The sequence below is a fragment of the Motacilla alba genome, chromosome 9 (assembly GCF_015832195.1).
Source record: "Motacilla alba alba isolate MOTALB_02 chromosome 9, Motacilla_alba_V1.0_pri, whole genome shotgun sequence".
Taxonomy (NCBI): domain Eukaryota; kingdom Metazoa; phylum Chordata; class Aves; order Passeriformes; family Motacillidae; genus Motacilla; species Motacilla alba.
In genome coordinates, this window is record NC_052024.1 from 19,984,319 (window position 1) to 19,998,303 (window position 13,985).

At 38.7% G+C, this 13,985-nt stretch overlaps 1 protein-coding gene across 13 annotated transcripts in view; it reads right to left on the minus strand.

Moving 5' to 3' along the window:
- The window catches only part of NAALADL2 (N-acetylated alpha-linked acidic dipeptidase like 2), a 409,871-nt gene that overhangs the window by 269,250 nt on the left and 126,636 nt on the right, over nt 1–13,985 (minus strand). For 7 of the 13 annotated variants that reach the window (XM_038145644.1, XM_038145647.1, XM_038145645.1 and 4 more), the window contains one exon: nt 2,678–2,823. The exons of 5 other annotated variants lie outside the window; for them this stretch is intronic. The gene's annotated coding sequence lies outside the window, so the exon portion shown is untranslated. Of the gene's footprint in view, nt 1–2,677; nt 2,824–2,844; nt 8,384–13,985 lie in introns of those variants that run through there. One more of the 13 variants, XM_038145653.1, reaches the window with a different exon arrangement.

Sequence of the window (13,985 nt, forward strand, 5' to 3'; positions counted from 1 at the left end):
CTGCTTACCACAAACAGGGAGGAAAATGTGCCATATTCCTGTATGGCAGTGTTTTATATAAATGCTCAACAGATGTTTTGCTTCTTTTGACAGTACTAAAGAACAGAATTTGGCATATTGGTGGACTTGGCAGGACTGGGTTAATGGTTTGATTCAATGATCATAAAGGTTTTTAGTTAAATGATTCTATATCTGGCTGGGATCCAGACAGGTCTCCTTCTTTTTTTTTTTTTTTTTAATTAATTTCTTTAGCAAACAAAAAGGAAGGAAAGATTTGTATGCCAGCTCTCACTGCTTCTCATTTCACTTCTTGAGCTGGAGAGGATCTTAGTTTTGTACCTACAAGAATGAGAACCTCGTTTACAGCTAGGATCCTAAGGCACTGCTGTAATGCAATTATTATTATCATCACCATCACTATCAGTCCAATCAATCTGACTGTGTGCTTCTAATGAGTTCGTGTCTTAGGGCAGTTAATGTTCATGCTATTTTTTTTTGGTGGGTTTTTGTTGTTGAATAACCATTCTTTGCAGCAAATAAATTGAAGGCTTGATCAAAAGAAAAATTAGTATTTAGAGAGCAACTATGAAAAATCTGATTATAGCAAAACATTATCAAGAAGAGTAGATTAACCCAGCTCATTTGGGGGATGAATTGTATTTTCTGGGTTAAGAGATATGACTTGGCCAAGAGGCAATTTCCTTATATGTTTGCTTCTTCTGTAGAAGAATAAAATAATTTCCTTGAAATAAATAAATTATACAGAAAAGATTAAGTACTCTCCTAGAGAGGCCACGTGTAGATGGAATGCTTACTATTTAAATGGCTGTTTTGGCAAAACAGAAATTAGGAAGATTTGTTTTCTGCACATTCCTGTGAAATTCATTCCAGTACCTCACCCCACCTTCCTCTGAGAACACCAGGGACAATCCTTTCTTGGCCATCAGATTCCAGAGAACTGGAAAAAGAACCCTAACTTAATTTGTTCTTGTCTGATAAAATACTCTGCTACACAAGTCCCAGTTGTGAATAACCACCATTCAAACAATGAATCAGCCCTCTGTGTATGAATTTCCAGGAATAGACTCATTGTCAGCTGCATGTTTGCAAGCTTTGCATTGAAGCCACCATTTCCAAGGCAAGAATATAAAGAAAAGTGAAGGTGAAAACTTTTTCATTATCTTAGAAGACAGCCTATTGCCTATATCACTTTCTCAGATATCCATCCATCCACACCTAATGAGTCCTATGATTTAGTCAGAACACATCCATAAAGATGATTCATGGCTGCTATGCAGCCACTTGATGTTAATAGCAAAGCTGATGTCTTAAATCACAGCTGTTTCCCTATGATAGCCAAGGGGCAAGGCAATACTTTGGAAAACACAGGGAAGAATTTATTAGAGCAACTCTACAAAAGCCACATTCACAAGAAAAATGTAAAGCAAAACATCAGGTTCAAAAGTGTTATAACCAAAGCACTAAATAGTATCAGAGGCTGTACAGTAATCTGCATATGTTAATATTGCTAAAAGTTTACTATCTCTAGGTTAAAAACTTCTGCATTTAATTTTAATTTTATCTTTAATCATTTCTTGTTGTTCCACTACCACAGTGACGACAGTGTAAAGCCTTAATAACATGAAGCAAGTAAAATGTCATTCTTTCCTGTGTTAGTAAGCATTTCACCACAACTGAGACTAGTAAATTTCAACAAAACTAAGCCTGATTAAGTTAAATTAAAGCCTGATTAAAGAGATTTGCTGATGTTTAATTATATTGATTAAGGAACAGATAACACAGTATGTTAAGAGTACCAGTACTAAGCCAGAAAGAAACACCAAATGACTCAGAGTGTCCAGGAAAACTACTTACATCCCTCCTTTTTAGCTGGTTACCAAGTTCTGCTGGATCACAGAACAAAAAGGGTTTTACAGGGCTGAGTCCTCTCTACTTACACCCCAGTCACAGGCAATTTGACTCAGAAATATTTAATTTATGTAGGTTGCAGACTCTGGAGCATTAAAGAATATTATAATACAGCCAGGAAGGAAGGAACACATGAGTAAATTTGGCATCACACAAAAGATGACAATTAGACACAAGATACCCATCAGCTCTTGGAAATCTCTTAGCAGATTCACAGATAAAGAGATGTTGCAGCATCAAGCTCTGTTGAGAAATGGGTGCATTTTTAACCAGAACAAACAATCCCTGACATTTCACTTGCTTTCAGCAGGGATCCAGTTGCCTTACTCATCGCTATTAAAAACACCTACATGAATCCAGCCGGATTTCTGAGAAAGCAGTGAATGGGCTGTGATTTTGCAAAGCTCTGTCTGGTTCCTGCCTCCATTCTTCTGGCCAGTAATTTTAACAATAGAAATACTCAAGTTCCCATTAACAACCAAACGGTATTTTTAACAAGGAATAAAATGACTGCCAAAAACTGGGGGGAAAAAACATACAGAGACGAGAACATGATGTGCATACACCCAAGCAAAGTGGAATAATTGCATAGATTAAGTAGGTCAACCACAGGTATAGATTTCTTTTAAGATGATCCAAAAAGGTATGAGAAATTGCATGTGAAGGCACGCTCCAAGAGAATTCCCTTCCCACATGCAAACAGGCTTGTCTTACTCAAATCAAGGGAGGGAAAACTGAAACCACCTACCCTAAGGAGCTCCCTCTGCAAAGCAGGGCTTATTTCTCAACTTGCTCGCTGGAAAGTAGCTGTGGAATAACCGGAGTGACGGCTGAGCACATGTCCCACAACTACTTCTTCATGATCTTTTTGTCAGGTGATTTGGAGCCAGGAACCTGGATTGGATAGGAAATTACCTTTTTCACGACTGCTGTCTGGCGCTTTGCATAGTGAGGAGCTGCTGTTCAAAATACAGGAGTACAGCAACTGGTGCTTTCCTCGCGGGGAGCTCTGAAGTTTTCCGTGACTATTTAGATTTGCAATGTGATTTTCAATACAAAGCTAAGCCGGTGTATCCAAAACAAAAAGGTGAAAGAAGGTCAAGAACTGCCCTGTCAAAAAACAAGCCTTCCATTTCAGAAGGAAAGAGGAGATACTTTCAAAAGGAAAAAGTCTCTCAGGAAGAAAATGCTGGTAACTCTTGGGAACCTGGGGGTCAGTTTGGTCAGTGGGTTTTGGTGGAGGACATAAGAAAACACACAACACACATGCAGATTTTCCTCCAGTTGCTAAATGCCCATGGAGATTTTTAATTTACAGATGTTTTCAGCGACCAGGAGTCTTTTCACCTTCTCATTATTTTCTTCCTAAATTTTAAAAAGTAATTTTAAAACAGAGAAGATGGAATGGAATCAACGAGGGTCAAGCAAGCCATCAGGAGAACCTCTCCTTTCTGGACATGTTGAAACATTAGGTTTATAATTAGAAACTGATGCCAGTCCTAAATAAACCTGAGGTTTTCCCCTTAACTACATACATGGCTCAAAAGGGAGGTGCTTCAGCACACGAGTTCAATAAAGCCCCTGGAAATCTGCATTTCCCAGGCACAGGAGCACTCACAGACCCCCTGACCCATGGCAGAACCCCAGGGAGGGGTCAGCACCAGTGAACATTTTGTTACAAGCCAGCCTTAATCTGCCCTGTGAGCCCCAGAGTGGGAAAACACAGACTCCTGAAGGCGCCTGCCTCGGGAAAGGAATGAAAAATTTAGAGCTGGGGAAAACCTCTCTCCTCCACACTCCAATCCATCACTCACAACTCCTCTCTGAAGTGAAGCAGCCCAGAGCCAGAGGCAGCAGAAGGAACACTCTCTCCTCCCTACCTGAGAGCAGCAGCAAGGAGACATCGCTGTCCACGGGATTCCTTGTTTGAAACCCCTGCATGGCAACGCTCACACACAGACTGCTGCCACCACATGGGGTGGGAGTCTCCCGACACACCAAACCCTGCTGGCAATCCTGGCTCAGAGCCTCCAGGTGAACGAAGAACATGATCTCACAGATAAGAATATGTATTAAACACAAAGGCACAACTTCCCATGGCTGGTAAATTCCCTACTCCCATCTCCACCCGAATACCAAAATCTGTGGATACTCAATAACTGTAAATGTGGTTTAGAGATCATTACACACATTCTTACCAGTGTGAACGGCAGCATTATTATTGCAGGAGGAAAAAGAGACTGAAACAAAACAAAGCAAACTACTGAAGAACAACCTGCCATTGTAAATTAATGGAGTTTTGAGGCGATCCAGGAAAGTTCCTGAAGTTTCTTCCTCCTCTTTATAATGTCATGCTTCTAATTTACTTCATTTATATTAATAAACACTGGATTACACAACTATTAATCTAGTTGAGAACTGCAATAAAGCTCACTAAATCTGTCTCTAATTATTATGATTAATGGTGCAAAATGATCAGCTTCTCAAATTAACAACCTAAAGCAACCGGTATAGGAAAAAGGGTATTTTTCTTAGTAAACAGGTTCTTTAGTCTTTCTAGTTAATGAAATCTTGAGCAGTCCATTCAGTAGTACTACATTCTAATTCACCCTGACTACCTATTTACCTAGACTTGCATTAATTATGCTGCCATAATGTATTTATTTAAGATTAATTATTGTTAAATTGCACTAAAACTCTGTCTCATTCTTAGTACAACACAGCAGAAACAGATCTTCAAGAGCTGACTGCCTTGGCCTTATTCTTTTTATCTCTGTATCCAGAGGTTGTACTATATTTCTTTTTTTTTTAATTACTACTCTCACCATTCACCAAAACTAGTTTTCAAAGGACAGGTTCTCCATTTAATACCTAAGCTTTGCAAAATGTGCCCAACACTTCAAATTATTTAACAGATTTTAAAAAATAATACTATAGGAAGTACTGTTATTTCTCCATTACTTCTGTGATAACTACTCCAAAGTCTGTTATTTTATGGTGGTTTTAAAGGAATGTTAAAGTAATCTCATAATTTAACCTAAGTTAATTAAGAGAAAGAGACTGTAAGGAGAGTTTTATCAAACCCAAAAGGAAGTATCAAGTATTTTCAGTTCTGAGAGCCTTAGATTTGGGTTCCTACCCAACCATCACTGATGGCAGCTGAGCCAAAGTCAACTCACAAATACAATGTGAGAGAAAATCTTTTCTTTTTAGAGAAAAGATGCTGAAAACAAGGGCAAGCTCATCCTTTACCACCCTCAAACTAAAAAAAAGCTTCTCCCACCCCTCAAAGCATGCAGTAAGGACCATGTGTACTGCACTGATTTCCAAATGGGAGGACAATAAGCCCCCAAGCACCAAGACACAGTGTGAGGACTAAGAGGGAAAGAAAGCCCTTTAATAACATTCCAATGAATGGCAGCTTCCTTTGCCATTTCAGACACACTGAAACCATGTCTTTTTCCTAGCAAGGATTGATAGCTCTTGCTCAGTGCATTTTCACCATCAGTCTTTTTTCTCCAACATCTCTCATCAGTAAGGTTTTTATTTTTTTTCCCTGTGAACTAAAAACATGAACAGCCCTGCATGGAAAATTAAGCCCTGCAGAACATAATGAGAAACTTTCCCACAGCTGCAGGGAGCCTAAGGGATTTTTCATTAAGAATTAGACTTCAAACTATGTAGATATGGTCAATGCCATGGGGATGAAATGTGTATCTCAAGAGTGGCAAAGAGAACTGATGTTTCTACTTTGTCCTTCCTCATCACAATCCATTCCTAAGACAAATGGAATATTATTTAACAATGCGCTTCTATTGCAAAGAACCAGCATCATGTCCACGTTTTTTATTTCTCCTGTTCTTGTCCTATGGCATTATAATGTGAAACAACATTGTGACAGCTGGTCTTCTACTACAGGTCTCGCATTTCCAAAGGGAATTTTTCATGGGCTATGGCACATGGGAAAACTTGCAGTTTTATTCAGCAGATCCTCCTGAACCAGACAGTGACTGCATCCCTCCATAGCACTGTCCCAAGGCAGATGCCACATATTTCATAGTCCCTCCTGTTTCCCTATTTGTAGTAAATTTATATCAGCTCAGAGGAGCCTTTCTCTGACACCGGATTGAGAAGAAAATATAGAAATGCTGCTTTCAAATAAGGACTGAGGAGCTAACAGAATCTACAACACTGCTGGTGAAGAACTTGCTCCCACTTGAAGATTCCTCTTAAAATTTTCAAATTACATGCCCAGTTTAAACAAGTTTGTGTTCATTGCTCCTGTCATCATCCGAGTTAATAACATTCATTCTTTAAGACACGTGAGTAACCAAGGCAGCAAAGATTAAAAGGGAAAGCCAATAGCTAAAACAACTGGTTTGGCAGCTGCACGGAAGGAACAGGAGCGGTTCAACCACGAAATTCTCACATGTGAGTCTGGGAATGCCCTGCAGAGGACTGCTTAGGACACACCACTGGCTGCTGTGTGGGAAACCTCAGTACAAGGCTGTTTCAACATGAGAGGTGCATTTGAATGCTCTTCAAAGCAATTGTGAAAGCCATGCAAAACCCACTCAGTTCTGCTTGGAAGGTTATTGGGAAATGGCAAATTACTCATCGCTGCGTGGTTTTCCTTCTGTTTCCTTGCTCAAAATGCCAGAGCTTGTAACTAACCTGAAAAATCTCAAAGATACTTCCGATACCTGCAAACCTCACCAAATGCACCCTCGACACTACTGCACTGTGATCACCCCTCTGTGAGATGAAATGTGAAGATAGAAAGTGAACAAAAACTCCTTTTAAGTGAAGGAATTGCACCATATCCATAACTAGAAGATATAACTGCAATTGAAAGTAATGGGATATTGTTCTCTGCAGGTTCCTGAGTTGCAGAGATGAGAGGGAGCATAGGGGAATGTTGCTCCCAATGCTGGAAAACATCTAATATAATGCTGTAATTAAGCCTCATAAAACAAATTTGAGTATTTTAGCCCATTTTCTTTTTTCTTTTTTTTTCCTTGACAGATCTGTTCTACAGAATATGGTTCTAACACTTTTCCTCTGGGGAAAGAGGTAAAAAAGTAAATTGCCAGTTTTACTCAGAGGTAATTGGGCTTTACTTTCTTTCTGAAACTATGGTTTCCTTCCCTTACTGTATCAGCAGAACCTGGAAGAACAATTTAATCGCTTCTGTGACACTCTGACTAGCCCTTTCACTTACTTTTCCTGAACTAGTAAGAAATTCACATCACTCTAAAGAGTAAAACCACCTGAATTTCATCTGCTTTCATGTCTCAACAAGAAATTTCATACAACTCTATCCATCCAAAGTAACCCTGCAAAGTCTAGATGGTTACTGATGTATCTCTTAGCTCAGACTGAATCAGCAAGAGCAGACAGACCCACCTGCAGATACCTTGAAGACTAGAAAAATTGTAGATTGCTTCTATGCATATAGAAGATAAACATAATTTGTGATTTCCTAAGGTTTTGTGTGACACAAGCTCATAAAACACACTTGTGTCTGATGGCACCTATTATTTTGTATCACTGCCACTCACCTCTCCTCTGTTCCTGTGAATTTTCATTGAGGCAAGAAGAGTCAAACATGTAAGGAGAATTTCAGTAGCAGCTGATTGGGTAAAGGGGATATAGAGTTGCAAATATATTTTCCCTATTAAGACTATTTTACTAATGCCACCATGAAAAGACATAGAGTAGTATCTGGTACCACTTCTGGAATGACATTCTTGCTCATGATGGCTGTAAAAAATTGTCCCCAGAGCTAAATTTTACATTAGCAATTAAATTGAGGGGATATGGAACAAGAGTTCAAAGAAAAAAAGCACACAAATGCTGAGAAACCCATTTGAAACAAACTTTAGAGTTACTAATTTAGTCATACCAAAACCCCCTTCTTTTTTATTTTGCAACCTTTTGTAAGGCGTTGCCCTTATTTAGGTGCCATGCTATAAACTATTATCAATAGATGACAATGTAGCATGCAGGCATTGCTGCTGAGAGCACCAGGTTTTGATACAACTCCTCAGCCTGTAATGCAGAGAATCCAGGGAAAATACAATTTACTGCAAAGACAATGTCACACTGGGTTTCGGACCTCTGAGTGAATAGGAAATACACATCCCCACCAGATTCCCAGCACATTCCATACAAAATTCTTGCCGATTGTAAAAAGAAAACCCTGGTTAAAAAAAAAAAAAGTCCGTAGGGCTCCAAATCAATACATTCCAACAATGTAATTGCACATGTCCATGTTCTCTACAGATAAATGAAAAAGGGTCCGTTTTGTTCTCACATCTGGGGGCCAATTAAGCCACATTCAAGACACTAGAAACTGCTGTGACATACAAAGTCCGGGACCAACAAAACCTTGAAGACTTTGGAATCTGTTCACATTGACAAAAGTCAGTGCAAAGTTTCTTAAAAAAAAAAATACTGTACCACGTGCACACTGCTGAACAAAGAGAACTGACAAATTCTCAGTGCGAGGTTCAACACTTCACAAATAGGAATTTGTTTTTGAAGACAAAGTCTTATATTATTTCCTACCTTCAGCATTGTATTCAGAGTTTTAAAACACACACTTTAGGTATCACTAAGTCAGGGTGAAAGGAAGCAACACCAAAATAGGCAAAAGCCAAATATCTTTGAAATGGACAAGGTTTGCAATTCTCCATGCAGAGAGAAAATTACAGTCCTTAAGATAGAAATTGGTTAGATAAAGGATGCAAACAGTGAAGAATGGAAATACCTAGTAAAGAGTAAGAAATATCTCCTTAGTGGTCGTAATCTGCATTTTATGAATCTGCATTCATTTGAAGTCTCACTAAAACAAGAGTCTGCTGTTGTGAGAAACTAAATTACAAAGTAATGTAGATATATTTTAAAAGAATAACAACTAATTTTTTTACAACCACCTTATGGCATGCAATACAGTTTAGCCTATTAGAAAAAGTTGGCAAACTTTTTAAACTGAGGATCACACAGAACAAAAGTTCCTTGCAGGCATCTCCCTCTTGCCACACACAGCTTTCTCAGGTTCTCTGTTTATTTTATTTATTTACTTTATTTTCTCTATTTTAAGTAGCCTCCTGGCTTGAAGTTAAACTGTGTGTTCCACCTTGAGCTGCAGGTGAAGATTATGGTCCACCCACAGTGAAGTTCATCATGTAATTTCTCACCAGTTAATGAGAAATAAGCAATTTTGAAAGAGGTAAATCACTCTATTTTTAAAATAAAGCTCCCACAGACTGACTGCTGAGACAATAGAGCAGAAGTCCTGCAGCATTGTTCTTGCACTTCCAAATCACAGGTCTTTAATTCTCTGACTAGGACACTTTAACATCCCCTCTCCACCACCACAAACAGTGCATTATTGAAGCATATTTTTGATGTTTTTTTTTTTTCAGAAAGCACTGGTTCTTAAAAAAAAAAAAAAAAAGGCAAGACATTTCTCAGAAATGCATTCTAAAAACCTCACTAAAAGCTTTCAGAATTCTGCAGAAGCTGCTGAAGATTCCCATGTGAGCACTAAAATGCTCGAGGTGGGTGCTCTCTCCCTTCACTCCCATCTTCCTGTGGGAGAAAAAGGGTGGGGACTGGTGGGGAGCGAGGGAGAAACATTTCCTGAGCATCTCTAATTACAGGCACCACTATCCTCAAAGAGAGGTTTAATTGGCCTGATTCTTATTTTAGCCTTGTCAGTTGACTCATATTTAACAATTACTGAAAGACATTATGCTGTTGGTCTTGTAATTATTTTTAGGCACCACTAGAAGCCTGGCATAGGCAAAAAATTTTAATTTAATTTGTCACAAAGAGAGTAATGAAGTTACTCAAATAAGGAAGACTCCGCACTGACAAAAACAGAGAGGAAAGTGAAAGCTCATCAAGTCACACACCAAAATCTCCTACAAATTTCCCACCAGTGAGGAGGTGCTCAGGGAGCTCAGGTTTACTGTGTCACTCCTGCAATATTTAAAGGCTACTACATATCATCAGCTTGAAAAGAAATTGCAAATCTGACCTAATTCCTGCTGGGATCGGGGTGTAGAGTCTTGACAGAAGAATTAAAATGAAAATATAAGTACCATAAGAAAAAAAAAAAAAAAAAACAAAAAAACAAGAACTTGTCAGTTCTTCGTTACTCAGCATTCAGGTTCATGTTATTTTTGAGATAAAGTTCCACTGCAGATTTATAAAAACTGCCCATTTATCTTCTGTCCATATATTTATGACATTTGGTGGCAATGCAGATTATAATCTAAATCTGGATTTCTTCTTGCATTTCACCAGCAAATCCCTCCTCCTGAATGGTGGAAAAATTATCTCTAAAATCTGAATTTGCTATGACTAAGTGAAAGTTGGACCTGTTTCTTGGTGATGAGTGAATGAAAGGCACATGTGCAGTCAGCTGGATTCAGGTCTGCACACAGTTATTCTATGGCTGATCTTATCTCTAATTAATCCTCTTAGAATGAGATTTTAGGATGTAAAAACACCATAAAGTTTTTCAAGTGGAGTTTTACTTGCTAACAAGTGATAGGATTTGGGTTTTTTTTTGAACCTGTAATTTTTCTGCTGCTTTCTTTCTATATTGTTATCGTCACCCTTCCTTTTTTAATATTCTGTGTTTATTTGTACCAATCAAATAATACCATTCTGTTCCTTTCTTTATTGTTATTTTAGGTGTTGCAGAGTGAAAAAAACCACAGCCCTTACTTTTCAAAGCTTAACGGTTGTCCCTTATCATGTGTGAATAAAACAAAGGGTCAAGGATACAGACAGAACAGAAACCATAGAACAGTTTGGGTTGGAAGGAACCCTTAGAGGTCCAGTCCCACAGCCCCACAATCAGCCCACAAAGTGCATTTTGGTTAAGCACCCTGAAGGAGAGTTGGAACTGTGAGCAACTGCTTACATTCTCCAAAAAGCAGAAGACATACTATAGATTATTTGTTCCCAGACATCTCACAGGATAATAATTAAAAAAAAAAAATTAAAATCATTAATTCCTTTAGAAAACACTCAAATTCAGGACAGAATTTAGTTCAAAATGGATGAAAACACTTACTCAGCCTTTGTTACGTTGGCATTTTCTGAAAATCTCGAATCAAATATAAACTTTTAAATTAATTAACAGGCAAAGTTACATGAAGCTCTGAGCAAGACAAGAAAAGCCAGCAACTGCATTATACGATGTTACAATTAATCACTAGAACAGAGCAACATTTAATATCTTTGCTTTGAAGTGCAGTGGTATGGGAAAATCCCAGTGATGGAAAGCCTGGGGTAATTGCAGCTAGCAGGTGGTTTAGCCTGAGGAGCTGGAATCAGGAAGACCTTTGTATTTTCCTTATTATTTTTTTGTAAGAGATCAGAAGACAATGTCTTGAGTTAACAGGATGGAACTTCAAAGTGCAGGTATGGTTGTGCTGAGGAGGAAAAACAACAGTGCAGAGAACCTCAAGGACTGTCAGCAGATCCAGCAGAGGCTGGAGCCACCAGCCAGGAGGATGCTCTTACAGGAAAGCTCTCAGGAGGCATCCAAAGACAGTGAAGCCCCAAAAGACAAGGTGATTAAACCAATGATTTTCTCTGCACACGAATAATGGTACTTCTCTGTACATGCCTGAAAATTGCCCAGAAGTTTTAGAACATCTGTAGTGTTTTCTAAAACATGATGATACGTGGGACTAGTATATCTTAAATATTGCTTAGAATGTGGGGACTGACGGAGAGAGATATATCCTTAAGAAATGAGTTACAGAAGAACACACGACACAGAGATTCCTTTAAACTGTCATTGAAAAAGTTACTTTCCTCCAGAAGTGCAAGTTACTGCACAAATGACAAAAGAGCTTCCAGCTAATGAGGGAAATATGACTGAATTTCCAAGGAGGCTTTACAATGGCTTACAGGAGATCTTTCATTAATATTTACCTCTGTGACTCAACTCTGACAGCCATTATTTCCTCAGCTTCTAGGTAAAAAGAAGATTCTTTCAAATGGTATCCTGCTGTATTTGGCAGCATTATGACACTCAAGGACATGGTTTAATGTGGACTTGGCTGTACTGGGTTCATGGCTGGACTTGATGGTTTTAGAGGCCTTTGCCAGCCTAAATGAGTCTATGCTCAAAAAAAAAAAAAAAAAAAAAATCACACACAGGTTGTGATGTGTCAGAAATTAAAACAACTGATTATATGTAATTCCATATATAATTTTCACATGTAAGAAGACATTTTTGACTTTAGCTAAAAGGAAATTTTCAGGAATTTGATGGTTATGGGTACTCCAGCCAACTTCTCTCTGGCAGCAGAAGGGAAGTCCATTCCCATCAACAAGTGCCCAGTACACACATCTAAGGGGCATCGTGGGGAGGATAAGGAATGTGTTCAAATAATTCATTAAATTAACTTCTCTCTGCTTACAGGCATTTCTTTCAGCTGTACAGCTGCTAAAATTTAGAAACTAATACAAATCCTTATGAAATTTTAATTTGACTTATGTGATGAAAAACAAAAAGTATAATTTATCATACAAAAGATTCACTTTCACACTGTGCTGTGGCCTTTTCCCTTTATCCTGGCACCCTTTAGTTAGGGAGCATTGCAATTCAGTCACCTGCTGTAGCAATACCTGGTGAAAGACAAGTGCCAGAAGTGATGCTGGTGGGACTTTGGTCAAAAGTTCAACTAGAGGTTGAGCAGGTGCTTTTTTAAATGCCTGTCCTTTGGGGTGCAGTGACCCAGCAGCACAGTTTTCACGTATGTAACAGCAAAAAGCTCTGAAAGGATGAAGCAAAAATGCCACACACAACCCACAGCAAAGGGTAGAGAGCTGGATTTCAAACAGCTATTTGCTATCTGGATAAAATTTGTCCTTTAAACTTTTTTTCAATTTGGAGGGCTATACTACTAGGTGTTGCTGGTGATGCTCACCAAACCGAAAAAGCCCAGTACTTTCTCAGGGCAGAGGGAGACTTATTTTATTTTGACTGCTGTTGATAACAACCAGAAAAATTCCTGTCAACCCACCAAAAAATTAAGCTCCAGCTGGACAATACTATATATACAGTTCTTGATAGCTCAGTAAACTGCAAGTACTGTGGCCTTCACATGAATAAGTCTGCAGAAGGACTGAAATGAAGTTGTATATGATTTCCAGTTCAAGAGAAATACCAGGACACTTGCAGGGATAAAAGGTGACAGGGAATCTTTGAAAATAAATCCAGATTTCATCCAAAGACCAACACAGCTCAAATCCACGCAAAACAACATCAATCATTAATTTTACAATGCAAAAAAAGCACAATGCAAATGAGAGAGGAGAACAAAAACCTGATTCATTTCTTTGGTGCATGATGTACAGGGAGCATTTGCAGCACTTTAGGATACCTCTGCAAGTGAGTAAGGAATTACTGGTTCATGAAGTTCCCCACTACTTCCTCTACCAACCTCTTTTGCTTCTTTATGTTGTCGCTGTGGCCATCTATCCACACACAGCCAACACACACAGAGGCACAAAAGCCCTACAGCAGGCCAGGATGCTTTTTCCTCACATTGTGTATGAAAGCAGCCTTTTATTCACACTGGCATTACAAAGCAATCCAGCATTTAGTTACTCTCTCCCCAGTCCTTTTGTCATTATAACTTCTGACATGCTGGCTGATGCAATCGGCGTTAAAGACCCCGTTCCCCAGGTTGTCTGTGTGCAGTTTATAAATCTGCTTTGGATTATATTGATTTACTAATTGACCAAAACACTGGATTATACACTCTGCTGGACACTTTATACATTAAACAAAGTAATTGATAAAGACAGCATGCTCTTTGGGCTGATTTTTCTACGATTTGATCTTTTCTAGGAATGTACATTTCAAGTCAGTCCTTAATAGCAGAAAGAAATCATAGAAAAGAAAAGAAACAGGGAAAAACAATCTTTGGAAGCTGTTATTTACTACTGGAGAAAGGCTGGCAGAGGCAGAAGCAGAGCTTGACTGGCAGCAGAGACCTGATCAATGCTCACTATCA